The sequence below is a fragment of the Podarcis gaigeae genome, assembly GCF_964106915.1.
Source record: "Podarcis gaigeae genome assembly, chromosome: 9".
Taxonomy (NCBI): domain Eukaryota; kingdom Metazoa; phylum Chordata; class Lepidosauria; order Squamata; family Lacertidae; genus Podarcis; species Podarcis gaigeae.
In genome coordinates this window covers 74,834,081-74,849,161 of record NC_139685.1, presented here as the reverse complement: position 1 = coordinate 74,849,161, position 15,081 = coordinate 74,834,081, and the positions used below count along the sequence as shown (strand labels likewise).

The window sequence follows — 15,081 nt, the reverse complement described above, 5'->3', positions numbered from 1 at the left end:
AGCACAATTTCTGTTCTCATCCTGAAGCAAAGTTCTTAACCCAAGGTACTATTTCTGGGTTCACAGAGTCTGTAACCTGAAGCGTCTGTAACCTGAAGCGTCTGTAACCCGAGGTACCACTGTACTCCTATATCTGACACCAGTCAGAAAGGTACAGTAAAACAGTCACCTTGGTTGTTGTTTTTTAAAAAAAACAACACAATTGTTTTAAAGAACTACAAAAGCTTCTGCAGCTGAATGAGGTTGTCTTTATTTATAAGAAGAGGTTGCTTCAAATGGAGGTATCTTGTGACCAATACTTGTGACCACAAGTAACCAGGAGAAAGTTCACTTCCCATAAACGTTTCACCACAAGAGCTGACAATATTTTTCTGGTGCAAAACTCTGAGTTATGCTTTGTTTACATCTGTATCCTGCCTTTTTCTGCAAGAGCAAGCAAGAAAAAACAATGCAACAGTAAATCTTCATTAAAATACATTAGAAAAAACCAGATAATTAGAACAAAGCACAAGCAAGGAAACAAACAATCCTGACGTTTGATACAAAATTTGTCTTTACCACACCAACCCCAGAGTCTGTCAAGACTAGCCCGTACGGGCAGGGGTACCTTTACCTTTACCTATTCATTTAGAGAAATACAGGTTGAGCCTAGGTGGCAATTTCACAGCTCAGACACCCAAACAGGCAAAGACCGCTGCTCCCCCCATCAAATCTGCAGGAAGGCTGCCAACATCCAATAATGTCCAAACTCAGTTCTCTTTGCTTTTCTTAGGCTGCAGTGCTAACACAGCTTTACACAGGAGTAAGCCCCTTTGGATGCACTAGAACTTCCTTCCGAGTAGATTATTCTCCGGGCTCCTCCTGTGCAATCCAAAGTCTTCCAACAGTATTTTAAACCCTGGGCATTATCTGGGACACTCTGCCTTTGCAAACTCTCCTTCAAGGTAATGCTGCCCTGCCTGTCAATCACAACAATTCCACGCTTCCCCTCCTATTCCCTCTCCTCCTTTGAATTTCGGCGGAATGCATTATATGCGCTTTGCTAAGCATAGCAGCACACTGAGCTGACATCTCTGTGGGGCTGTCAATGCGAACGCCGAGATCTTCTGGGCATCGTATATATATTTATATATTCCGTCTTCCTTTCCTGGAGAGAACTGAGGAAGCGTCACCATGTGCAAATGCCCTAAATTGGCCCCTTCTGCATGCATTATGTTCGGCATAATCGACCAGCGAGTTTTGCACATCAGGTCACAAAGCTGTGTGTGCCACTCGTAGGTTTGCTGGAGTCTTTAGTGGTGCATTGTGGGAAATGTTATATTGGACTTGATGGACCTTTGAGATGATCCCGCAGGGATCTTCTTCTTTTTTATTCTTTTTCTTTTTTTAAATAATATTTTTTCTTGGTTTTACACAATTTTGTGCATTTTAACTTTAGCCATTTTGTGCATGTTAACTTTAACCAACTTTAAATATTAAAATAAGAGTTTCTTTTGAACCTTTGGCCCTCTTTCCCTCCCTCCATGGGTTCCACATTTAAGATTATTAATTTTTTTTTTTGCATCTTTAACCGTTATCCATCTGTTATATATCCATAATTACATTAATTAATTCCACATCACAAGTGTCATTACATCCCAGCCAATGATTTTAACTGTTTACAGTGGTCTTTTAAGTAAATTAAGAATTTACTCCAGTCCTTTGAAAATACTTGATCTTCCTGGTTTCTGATCTTCTCCGTCAGTTTCGCCATCTCTGCATAGTCCATCAGTTTCTTCTGCCATTCTTCTTTAGTTGGTACATCTCCTTCGTTCTATTTCTAGGCAAGTAGCATTCTCGCTGCTGCTGTTAGAGAGAGAGAGAGAGAGAGAGAGAGAGAGAGAGAGAGAAGATATGGATTAACTAGAATATGCCGTAGTAATGGAAGCTTGGAGGAAACCATGGAAGGGAGGAAAGGGAAGTTTAATGGATTGTTATTTTCAATGTGGAAAAATTGTAACGATGAAAATTTTATTTTTTAAAAAAATTAAGACATTATTGTGAGACCAGGTGATTGGCAGGAAAGGCCCCTCTCATGGGTCAAAGTTGGCTGCAGCAGGTAGAAGGATTAGGGAAGGATACACGGTCTGCATCCACTTACCTGGCCCAGCAATACTGCAATCCTAAAATACCGTATTCTCTCATACGCACTGTTGGAGATAAGCAGTGTCCAGTGCACAGCGGAATGATGAAAAGTACGTGCCAACATGCTCTATATTACTTTATTTACACTTCAAAGCTGGTAATTTACAGAAAAACATCTTCCCTCTGCCGGAGCAGAGAAAGGCATCCTCTCTCCTCTAAAGCACGGAGAGAATCACACTGAACTGCAAAGAACAGTGAAAAACAGGAAACCAGTGTACGTCACATCCAGTCTCCTTTCCCGTGAGAAAACCCAACAGCACTTGACTGTGGAATGTAAACATTGTCTTGTGACAAGCACTTCGCTGCTCAGTGAAGGAAGCAGAAACCAACATCCTCCCCCTTTCTGTGAACATCACTGGGCAGCGTGTTCGTACAATATCAGTACAAACCCAACTTCTGCACATTGGTACAGTGTTGATCCCTTGATACAATCTTGGACAATACATCAGCAGGAATTTCATTACCTGGCATATAGGACACCGTTACGAGTCCCTTTTGAATACGTTCCCTAGCATGTTGCAACTTTAATTGCAAGTGCTTCGTGCTTTGCTTACAACCTTCAGAATTCAGCAAAGCCAAACATGCTTTGTTGTCCTGGTAAACCTGGATTGGACATTTGACAGGAATTTTTATGTCTTTGCACAATTGTAACAACCATTCACAATCCTTAAGTGAATAAGACAGTGCATTCAGTTCAGCTTCACAAGTACTTAAGCTAACTGTTGTTTGCTTCATGCATGACCAATCAAATAGACCCTGATTGTACTTATAGCAAACTCCAGACGTACTTTTCCTGTCTGTAGTGTCACTTCCAAAACTTGCATCTGCAAATATCTCAAGACCACCAGACTTCTGATTGTTAAATCTCAGTCTGTAATGCATAGTGCCTTTCAAATACCGCGCTATGCGTTTCAGAGCTTTCCAATCCTTAACAGTAGGATTGTTGACTTGTCTGCTTAGCAAATTACAGCTAACAGCAATGTCAGGTCTTGAACATCTGGCAATGAAGTTTAGCTTGCCTAGCACACTTCTGTACAGTGTAGTATCAGAAAATGCTTCTCCAGTGTCATCTACCTGATAACCTGTTGTCATCGGTGTGTCTACAGGGTTAGCATCCATCAGGTTTAGTTTGCTTAACACATCAGCAATTTTACGTGACTGGTGTACTAGAATGTTACCACCTTGATCTCTCTCTATTTCCAGAGATAGGTAGTTGTTTACCTCACCAAGATCTTTCATGTCAAAGTGCTCTTTCAATTGAGCTAGGGCATTATTGTACATTGTGACATCCTTCCAAAAGAATAAAAGATCATCAACATAAAACAAACAATACAGTTTCTTTTGCCCCTCCTCTTTGACAAATACACATGGATCAGCTTTCCCTTGCTTAAAACCTAGAGAAAACAATACTTCAGTGAGTTTTGTGTGCCAACACCGTGCACTTTGTTTGAGACCATAAAGGGACTTCTTCAGAGCACAAACAAATCCCTGTTTTACCTGTACGCCATCAGGTGGAAGCATATAAAGTGATTCATCTAGAGATCCGTACAGAAAAGCTGTATTCACATCATGGTGACTAATGTGTAGATTCTCTTCTGCAGCTAGCTTGAGCATAAGCCTAATGCTCTCATACCTCACGGTGGGTGAGTAGGTCTCGTGATAGTCTTCACCTGGTACCTGTGCAAAACCTCTGGCTACCAATCTGGCTTTGTGTCTGACTATCTTGCCATTTTGATCTGTCTTCGCTTTGAAGACCCATTTGCTTCCAAGCAGTTTCATTCCTGGAACTACTGGAACAAGGTCCCATGTTTTGTTCCTTTCCAAGGAATCAAGCTCAGCCTTCATGGCATTTAACCATGGCTCAGCTTCCTTTGAATCCAAATCCTGGATTTCTTGGAAACTTGAAGGTTCAAACACCTTCTTGGAGCTTTTAACAGCTGTTACTGCTATCTTAGCAAACTCATCAGCAAATCTCTTTGGAGGTCTGCCTTTTGTTGCTCTCTGTGACCTGCGAATTAGCCTTAAGTCTTCAACACTCTCCTCTTCCTTCTTAGGAGAAAAGTGACCTATTGTGAACAATGGTTCCTCCAATTCTTGATCAGAGCTTTCAGAGGGTCGCATAGAGGCTTTCGCACTCTTGAAATCCTCTGAATCACCCGATTCAGTTTCAGACTCAGACTCAGAACCTTCATCAGTGGGTGTGGGTTGTTGCGGTTGCTTTTGACTATCCTCAGTCTCATCACTGTCATCAGGATAACATTGGAAAATTCCCACATTCTCCCCCCACTTGGCATTGTACTCAACACTTCTTGTGAGCTTAATTGTCTTAGAGTCAGTCATCATTATTCTGTAAGACCCTTTCTGATAACCTAGAAAGATACCATGCAATCCACGCTTGTCTAACTTGGAGTTTTGTGGTGAGTGAACCCACATGTCAGAACCAAAAATTTTCATGTGTTTGATGTATGGCTTCTTGCCAAACATCTTCTCATAGGGGGTACAACCAATCGCTGAAGATAACCTGCGATTATAACTGTAAGTGAAACATGAGAGAGCTTCGGCCCAATAACTCTCTGGAAGATTGGCATCATGCAGCAAGGTTTTTAACCCTTGAAGCAATGTCTGATTTGCTCGTTCCGCAAGTCCATTCTGCCATGGCGAGCGAGGACTAGACAAATCGTGTTGAATTCCTTTCTCAGTCAGAAAAGCTTCAAACTGCTGAGAAGTGAATTCTCCCCCGCGATCACTGAAAAGAGTCTTTACCTTCTTTCCATGCACATTTCCCAACCAAGCACAGAATTCCTTGAACCTTGGAAAAGCCTCTGATTTCTGCTTGAGATTGTACACATAAATATACCTGGAAAATGCATCAATGAGAACCATGAAGTACCTGTTTCCACCCAAAGAGGGCGCTAGTGGTCCAACCAAATCAGCATGAACAACCTGGTATGGTTCTGTAGCTTGCCTACTAGACACCTTACCTTTCGCAGCCATTTTTACCTTGTTTGCTGCGCATGCCTTGCACTTCATGTGGTACCTGCAGGGTTTAATAGTCATACCTTCAACCAAGGCAGGCATTTTAGATACTGCCTCAAAATGCAAATGACCAAATTTTCGATGAAAATCGTGAATACATTCTGCATGCAAACTTTTGTTAGAACCTGCAATGCAACAAGTGTCATCCTGCACAACATCATCAAAATACAAAACATACAAACGATCAACATATTCAGCATGCAATACATAATCATTTTTCTTTGTGATGATGCACCTTTTGTTCTTAAAGGAAACGTCAATTTTCCGCTCATTCAGCTGTCCAACGCTGAGCAGATTATGCTTGGCATCTGGCACATAAAGCACATCCTGTATCGATAAGTCCAAACTGTGAAGAACAACAGTTCCGTAGCCTTTACTGGGGATTGTGTGGTCATCCGCCTGGTGAATCGCACCTTCCTGCGGTGTAAAAGACACGAACAGTCGCTTATCATTGCACATGTGATGCGTTGCAGCCGAATCAACAACGAAGAAAGATCTAGACGTCTTCTGGACCTCTGCAACCTTTGGAGTGAAGCGTGAGACCATTGCCTTGTGCTGCGTTGTCCTGGACACCGGACCTTTGCCTTTGCCTCGGCCTTTTCCACGCGATGAGCTTTCGCTGCGCTGCTCTGTCTTGGCCCTGGGATATCTGCATTCCCTCTTCATATGGCCTAGACGTCCACACGTGTAGCATTTCACTGCCTTCAAAGCTTTGGCGCCATCTGGTGGTTCCACTGCACTATGGGATGACGTCTGTGAAGTCTCCCCCTTGTTGATGCAGCTAGCACCCCGGCGATCCGCTTCATTCAATATCACGGCAGTAACATAGTCCACTGTTAGCTGAGCAGTTGGCTGTACAGCAATCTGAGTCGCAACAGACTCCCAACCTGAACCCAAAGATTGTAGTATCATAAAGGAATACACTTCCTCTGGAAAGTTGAGTCCTCTCTGTTGCAGCTCATGTCTCAGATTCTGCATCTCCATCAGATGTATACGCACATCTCCACCTTCAGCAAGAGCCATATTATGCAGCTTGTTAAAGTAAAACATTGTGGACCCAGCTTCTGTCCTCAAGTGAGCCTCTCTCAAAGCGTCCCAAATTTCTCTGGCTGAGGTCTTATCACGCAACAGACAGAGCTCTTCTGGGGATACTATCAACGTAAGAGTTCCCCTTGCCTTGGAATCCATAGCTTTCCATTCATCTGTAACTGGAGCTGGGGGGGTCTCTGTAATAACTTTAAACAGACCCTCTTTCCGCAGAATAGCCTCTGCATAGAGAACCCAGTCCGCATAGTTCTTCCTATTGAGCTTAGGAATCCCACAAGCATCCTGAAGGGCCATCATGACTTTGGCATTAGCCTTTAGCGTCATCTTTGCTGCTTTAAATCAGGCTGCTTTATACATGCTGCGTCTGTGTACAGCTGCTTCAATCCAAAAGCAAATTCAAAACAGCCTCTGCCTGTGAACCTGTGCCTTTCTGCTTAACTGCTTTGCTTATCTGCAGCTGCTTCAAACCGCATTCCAAAGGCAAGTTCAAAAGTGAAAGTTCTCTCTGCTGTCTTAAATTCATGCTGCGACACTGCTGCAGCTGCTTTACTTTCGATTTCCCCCAGCATAGGAAAAATTTATCCTTCTAGCCTTTTGCCTGTGCCACGGCAAAACCGGCTATAAAAGTTCAAAGTCCAGCCATAAAGCCATTAATTAGAAGCTGGCAGGCTGCCCAGAGCTGTAGCACATACCTCATCAAATCATCTTGAACGCGCAGAGATATCGTCCGATCCGGCCCTCTGCATTCCGATCCTTTGCCGGCACTCCAATTCTTTGCTCCTTTGTTCCTTTGCCAGGAGCCCGACTTCTGGAGTCCATTCTCAAAACACTGCGTTTTTCTGGGCCCGGAACCAAAATGATGGAGATAAGCAGTGTCCAGTGCACAGCGGAATGATGAAAAGTACGTGCCAACATGCTCTATATTACTTTATTTACACTTCAAAGCTGGTAATTTACAGAAAAACATCTTCCCTCTGCCGGAGCAGAGAAAGGCATCCTCTCTCCTCTAAAGCACGGAGAGAATCACACTGAACTGCAAAGAACAGTGAAAAACAGGAAACCAGTGTACGTCACATCCAGTCTCCTTTCCCGTGAGAAAACCCAACAGCACTTGACTGTGGAATGTAAACATTGTCTTGTGACAAGCACTTCGCTGCTCAGTGAAGGAAGCAGAAACCAACACGCACCTGCCTGGGCTCTGAGATCTTCAGGAAAGGCCCTTCTTCTGGTCTCTCCACTCTTACAGACACGTTTGGTGGGGACTCAAGAGATGGCCTTCTTGGTGGCAGCTCCCAGACAACTTTGGGACTCCCTTCCTAGAAAAGCCAGACTGGCTCCTTCCTTGTCCTTCCACCAGAGGACAAGTCTTTCTTGTTCCAACAGGCTTCTGGGAACGGACTGCTTTTAATGAAAAGTCTGGTGCTTACACATGAAGCTCTGAATAAACATATGTTCCATGAGGACTGGTATCTTAACTTTGGGCTTCTGCAGGTATATTCTGCGACATGTCATTGATGCAATAGTGGTTGATTTCTACTGGATTTTCCACTCCTCATTCTGCTTTACAGTGGTACCTCGGGTTAAGAACTTAATTCGTTCTGGAGGTCCGTTTTTAACCTGAAACTGTTCTCTTTTTAAAAAAATAATATTTATTACTTTTAAAGCTTACAAAAAAGAAAAGGAAGAAAGAAGACAAAAGAACAAAAAGAACAAAAAAGAGAAAAAACAATACAATACAATATATAAACAATACAAAACACAACCTTAACACATTAAACTAACACAATAAACTAAACCAAACAAAACAAAAACAATTTAAAAACATACATCATACCTTTTCCATATTCTATCTTTCATTCCCTTGTATCATCGACCTCCTCTCACCTCCCTCTTTGTATTCCACTTCCATTAATTGTTTCAGCAATTCCTTTCCATCTTTCTCTATTTTCTATCATATAAATGTCTTAACATATTTTTAATCTTATTTCCATTAAAATTAGTCTATTTATTTAAGCTTAACTCCTTATAGCATTTCAGCTAAAGCCATAAAATTTCATTGCAACATTTTTCTATCACTCATTAATTTTACAATATTTCTATATATAGACTTTAAATTTCCAATCTTCTTCCACCATCTCCTCTCCCCAGTCTCGGACTCTGCCAGCCACTTCCGTCAACTCCATACAGTCCATCAACCTGGAGATCTTATGTCCGAGGCTCTTAACTCTTTTCCACGTCCCTTCTGCAGGTCTTCTTCATATTTTTTGATGCTAAAGAGCAGATCTTGGGGAAACTCCAATCCAACGATACTTTTATTCCTTCTCGACAGGTCAGCCAAATTTCCATGATTAAAGCTAGGATCCATAAAGTATTTCAGGGCATGTTTCAAAATTCCTCCAAATCCAAAGAACTCCAATCTTCTCCTGACCCAAGTCCATATTCCAAAAGTCAGTTAATCCCTGCATAGAGGGATCTTTCCAACTTTCCTTTTCTAGTCCAGGCCAGGCTCCGATCTTCAAAATCTGACTTTTTCTAGTCTCAGTCATAAAGGGCCTCAACTTGTAGTCCTCAATTTGCCTCTGTAAGGCTAAGGCTCCCCCTTGTATTACTTTAGGTTCGACAACAGCAACTTTCTCCTTCTCCTTTTCAGCAATTTGTCCTGTTGAAATAGATTCCTGTGCCAAATCCTGAATAATTTCTGTATTGGTGCTCACTTTTGGTTCCAAAATGTCAATTTTAGTAGTCATAGCATCCATCTTTTTATGAAGCTGTTCCAACAGGTGGCTTATGTTAGAAAATGCAGTCCATAAGGCTTCTCCTGTCGACATTCTTGAATATCCAAGGTCAATCTCTAGTTCTCACAGTTCTTATCAAGCAGCTGGAGATTTCCCAGCCCCACTCTTGTAACAGTTTCAAAAGCTCCCTCTAGAGGGGAACAGTCTCCACTTGTATCAATCTTTTCCAACACAGATCAAAAAGTAAAGATAGTTTCAATTTTCAGTTACTTTTCCTCCCTTTTAAATGCAGAAGCGGACAATGGAAACAATATATTTCTCTTATTTAACTGACTGTCAACATCCGTTCTCTTCGCTGTCAATGAACTCTTCCGAAACGTCAATCACTGGGAGCCCGTTCCCAGGTTCAGAGCAGTGGTAATTTAATTTTAATCACTCTCTCCTGCAGGATACACAGTCCAAAATTTCCCCCCTCTTAACCTGAAACTGTTCTTAACCTGAAGCACCACTTTAGCTAATGGGGCCTCCTGCTGCTGCCGGAGCACAATTTCTGTTCTCATCCTGAAGCAAAGTTCTTAACCCGAGGTAATATTTCTGGGTTAGTGGAGTCTGTAACCTGAAGCGTATGTAACCTGAAGCATTTGTAACCCGAGGTACCACTGTATTAGATGCATGCAGAAAGCCCAAATTTAAATTCCTGCCATCTCAAATCCTAAGGAGGTGCTCTCACTGAAGCCCACTCATGAGTGATGGTGGAAATTATTGGGGAACATCCTTTAGAGTTTTATTCAAAGTCAAGTTTGGCCATCGGGGCTAGACACGTAATAAGGAGATTGGGATGTTAGCGTCCTTTCGGGTGTGTCGAGTTCTTTCTACCCTCGTTTTATAGACGCGCTGCTTTTAAAGCATTATCCTGTCAGAGTGCGACGGGCGGGGTGGAAGAGAAACCGATATAATAAATATTTTAGCTGTAGGTGAAAGGCACCCTGGATCTGTCGGTTCTGATTTCCGCAATGCGCTCTGCTTCGTTGCCTTAGAAGACTCCTGCAGAGTTCAAGCTCTCTCAAACGCAGGCCCAGGAGAGTGCGAGAGAATGCAGGGAAGGTTATGTAGACGAGAGCATTTCTTCATTATCAGGAGTTTAAATGGGAACAGCGAATTAAAAAAAAGTAATAAAAGTACTATACTGAGAGTTTGGTGTTTTGTTGGGCAGAGTGAGGCACCCCAAACACTTTCCCCTGTTTGTCAGAGGCACCATCTTCTTAGGAGAATTGAGGGGACCTTTGGATGATGCTGTGGGACACAGGTGGCGCTGTGGGTTAAACCACAGAGCCTAGGGCTTGCTGATCAGAAGGTTGCAGTTCGAATCCCTGCAACGGGGTGAGCTCCTGTTGCTCGGTCCCTGTTCCTGCCAACCTAGCAGTTCTAAAGCACATCAAAGTGCAAGTAGATAGGTACCGCTCTGGCGGGAAGGTAAATGACGTTTCCGTGCGCTGCTCTGGTTCACCAGAAGTGGCTTAGTCATGCTGGCCACATGACCCAGAAGCTGTACGCCGACTCCATCGGCCAATAAAGTGAGATGAGTGCCGCAACCCCAGTTTTGCCTTTCCTCCAGTCAGGAGCTTGGGGTGCCTTAAAAGCATTCTTCTTCTTTGGCGACCCCTCGTAGCCGAGTAAGATTGTCTTCCATAAACACGGTTTTAACAATGAGTCCATAAGTGACTGTGGAGGCCAATTCTGGGTCTACACGTCCTTCCACAGTGGGGACATAGGTTTCCAGGCGGGAGTTGATCACGGTGAGGGTTTGCCAAGCGTGTCTTCCTTGTAGCATGTTTCTCCCTTGCGTCCTGAGTTCAAGAGTCTTCAAAGCCCATGACACCTTTGGTAAAGGCTGTTCTCCAACTGGAGCGCTTGCAGGCCACTGTTTCCCAATTGTCGGTGTTTATACTACATTTTTTTAGATTTGCCTTGAGACAGTCTTTAAACCTCTTTTGTTGACCACCAGCATTGCGCTTTCCATTTTTAAGTTTGGAATAGAGCAGTTGCTTTGGAAGACGATCATCAGGCATCCCAACAACATGACCAGTCCAACGAAGTTGATGTTGAAGAATCATTGCTTCAACACTGGTGATCTTTGCTTCTTCCAGTACAGTGATATTAGTTTGCCTGTCTTCCCAAGTGATGTGTAAATTTTTTCAGAGACACCGTTGATGGAATCTTTTGAGGAGTTGGAGATGGTGTTTGTAAGTGGTCCGTGTTTCACAAGCATACAGTAAGGTTAGGAGTACAATAGCTTTGTAAACAAGCATTTTGGTTTCCCTGCAAATGTCCCGGTCCTCAAACAGTCTGCACTTCAATCAGGAGAAAGCTGCACTCACAGAGCTCAGGAGGTGCTGGATATTGGCATCAGTGTTGATCCTTGTGGAAAGATAACTGTCTAGGTAGGAGAAGTGATCGACATTTTCCAACGTTACACCATTGAGTTGGATTTGTGGCGCTGCAAAGGGGTTATTTTGTACTTGTTGGTGCAGCACTTTGGTTTTTTGACAGTGACACACCTGCCCAGAAGCTGGCATAGTGGTTCCAGCCCACCTGGAAAGTCACTTCTGATTAACCTGCCTCCGCTTTTAAAAACCAAGAGGGATGTAACAAAAGGCAAGGCAGGGACAAAACATCCTAGGGACACTTTTCCTGCACAAGTCTGTTTTGAGATTTAAAAGAAAATCGAGAGTGTGGGGGGGAAATCCCACCAGGAAAACTGAACAGTAGTTTGTTGACAGCAATCCCTAAAAGGTCTCTCCCCCTGCAGCCTTTGCAGATGTCTTCAGCCAGAGAAGCCCATTCTGCAGCCATCGCTGCCTTCGGTAGGAGGTGCCTGCTAATAACATGTTTCTAATTCCGTCCCGCAGTCCTGTCAAGAGGCGAATGGCCCCAAGGCGATCGTTTCCCCTGTCATCGGCTCCCCACCAAGCTGGCAAAGTCCTCATAAAGGGCGCCACGCTGAGTTTATTATCCATCTCTCCGGCGCCCGTCCAGTCTTCCTTCTCTCACAGGCCTCTTGGCATCTGACAGTAACGAGGGAGAGAGCGATTGCAGCTGCTCTCACAGCAACACGTTGCAAAATGTCAGATTTAAGTGGTGCTGTTTCCAGGGCTGAAGGCGTGGGAGAACAAGCTACTTCTTCTGGGTTTGCAACTAAGGACGCTTTCAGGATAAAAGACTGGGAACCATGTTGCATTTTGCGTGCGCGTGTGTGTGTCAATTTTTTAAATTAAACTTTAAATATCTCTACATAAAAATTCCAGATTTCAAATTTGTTCTCTCTTCTGTGTGACAGCCTTTAAGATGGCTGTCATATCTCCTCTCAGGAATTTTTGCCTATGTTGGCAAAATTTCACCAGCAATTTCTTCGAATAGGCATGTTCCCACATGCGTTTGTGCCAAATGCACATATTTTTGCAAGGATTCTCCCCACAATGCACCCATGGTTTGGGTCAGAGAACTGCATCAGACAATTTGGCAAAGTACAAATTGCAAAGGACCGTTGTCTTTTGAAGGCAGTTGAAATCAGAATGTAAATGGCATGGGTGTCTCCTTCATCCCTAGACATCCCTCCTTCAGTCGTAATCCTTTCCATTCAGATCTCAGCTGCCTTGCTTCAAATCTCATTTACGCTGGATCTTTAGGGCTGCAAAATACCCATCAATTTATTTAAAGCACTCCACTACATGTTAGATGAGCCGTAAATGCAAGATCAGACTTGTTCAGGGTCTCTGGAGGCTGTTTTGCAGTTTTGAAAGAGTATAATTTTAATTACTATGAAAGCGGTTGCTTTCAGCTTCTTAAATCTACCTCCCTTTATCTCCTGCTGTTGTAACTGCTACCGCCTTAACATTTGCAGGATTCATTGACTTCATCGGAAGAGACATGGCAGCTTGCCTGTTGAATTGTGTTTTCCTCCGTGACAGTTCAATAGAATTACTCTGTTTAATAAGCCATATAAGAGCCATTAATTATCATTTACGTGCTCTGTCCTGTCGCCAGCATCAGTAACAAACACAGAGTTCTGCTAGGCTGAATAACCATTTACTGTTTTGTTGTATTGCTCATGGGAGAAGCGAGTTCTTCTAAGGTCTTCTCTTCAGGGTATTTCCACACGTCTCTTTAAGCTGTGAACGTCCTTGTTACTGGAACAAAATACAAAACGCTGCCCCTCACCAGCCAAATGAAGTGAACGAGTGTGGACATGGGGACGTAGCACAAATTTGAGGGGTCACAAACCAGGGCCCCCCATCCTGCTCTGCCTGCCGCTGAGGCTCTCTGGGCCCCGGAGCCGGGCTAGGCCTCGCCGTCTCGCATCCCTGGTCCCCTCACTGAATGGCCGCCTGGCCAGTGCTTGCTGACTCCTTGCTTGGACAGTGAGCGGGTGAGGACAGAAGGACGTGGCAAGGGGTGACCCCAGCGTGGCCCGGCCCAGCTTTCCTCTCTGTGGGCATCGGGAGGGGGGTTCACCTGCCAAAACCATGTTGTGCAGGTGGGCAGGTGGCCTCGCTTGGCTCTGGCAGTGAGGGCAGGGCTGGCATGGCAGGCTCTGTTCATCCTCTGTGCCCTGCTTCTGCCCAGTGCATGCAAGCACACATCCCGGGCACCAGCAAATGCCGCTACGCCACTAGATGGAAAGTTGAAAAGAGTTTATTCAAAGCTGCAGCAGTGAGTCTTTGTTTGGATATCTCCAAAAGAACCGAGCCCTGAAGAAAGGATACACAAAGCTTTTATACAACTGTAGCAAACACACAAACACATGCTCTCTCGCGTCACTTCTGGCGAGGAACACACACAGAAAAAACATGCTTAAGTCAGGTCTACTTCTACTGTTAAGGGACGCGGGTGGCGCCGTGGGTTAAGCCAAAGAGCCTAGGACTTGCCGATCAGAAGGTCGGCGGTTCGAATCCTCGCAACAGGGTGAGCTCCTGTTGCTCGGTCCCTGCTCCTGCCAACCTAGCAGTTCGAAAGCACGTCAAAGTGCAAATAGATAAATAGGTACCACTCCATCGGGAAGGTAAATGGTGTTTCCGTGCACTGCTCTGGTTCGCCAAAAACGGCTTAGTCATGCTGGCCACATGACCCGGAAGCTGTACGCCGAGATGAGCGCTGCAACCCCAGAGTCAGCCACAATTGGACCTAATGGTCAGGGGTCTCTTTACCTTTACCTTTACCTTTACCTTTACCTTTACCTTTACTTCTACTGTTACTTCTCCAGCTCAGGCCCAGCATAACTGGGGGAACGCCTTGCGGTTTAAGCAACGTTAGATACAATTCGGTTGTGGCTGTGAGAACACGTTTATGTGGACTCAGCACTCAGCAGGCTGGGGTCAGCTGTGTACATGATGTGCACACTTCAGTGTTATGGCTTTCAGGTGTCAGAAACATGTACCGTCTAGAGGCAGAGTGCATCCGCTCTACTGACCTGAGGGTCTTGCCAGCTGCCTTAGGTAAAGGCATCTTAGCTGGGTTCCAGGTCATGACACCCAGGTATCATCCTCTTCACGTGTGTGGTTCATTGTGCTCAAAGGTGAATGATCAAGCGCTCAGAACAGAAATGCGCTCCTTTATGCCAATGCAGTGATGCTGCAGGAGGGCACCTTTCTGCATGGGGGCAACCAAAAGGCAGAAATAAAATCTGTGGGACAATTACACAACAATGATGGCAGTAATGAAATTGTATTCTAACCAGCTTGTTTAGTCTTTAGTCGTGTCCGACTCTTCGTGACCCCGTGGACCAGAGCATGCCAGGCACCCCTGTCTTCCACTGCCTCCCGCAGTTTGGTCAAACTCATGCTGGTAGCTTCGAGAATACTGTCCCACCATCTCGTCCTCTGTCGTCCCCTTCTCCTTGTGCCCTCCATCTTTCCCAACATCAGGGTCATTTCCAGGGAGTCTTCTCTTCTCATGAGGTGGCCAAAGTCTTGGAGCCTCAGTTTCAGGATCTGTCCTTCCAGTGTCAAAACAAAAAAAATTCCTTCCAGTAGCACCTTAAAGACCAACTAAGTCAGTTCTTGGTATGAGCTTTCATGTGCAT

At 44.4% G+C, this 15,081-nt stretch overlaps 1 long non-coding RNA gene across 1 annotated transcript; it reads right to left on the bottom strand.

Moving 5' to 3' along the window:
• Window positions 1-225: 225 nt before the first annotated feature.
• LOC310852921 lies at window positions 226-14,953 on the bottom strand. Its single transcript, XR_014568438.1, has 2 exons — window positions 14,470-14,953; window positions 226-423 (listed from the first exon to the last, which is right to left on the bottom strand). It is a non-coding gene; the product is annotated as an uncharacterized lncRNA (long non-coding RNA).
• Between the last annotated feature and the right edge of the window lie 128 nt (window positions 14,954-15,081).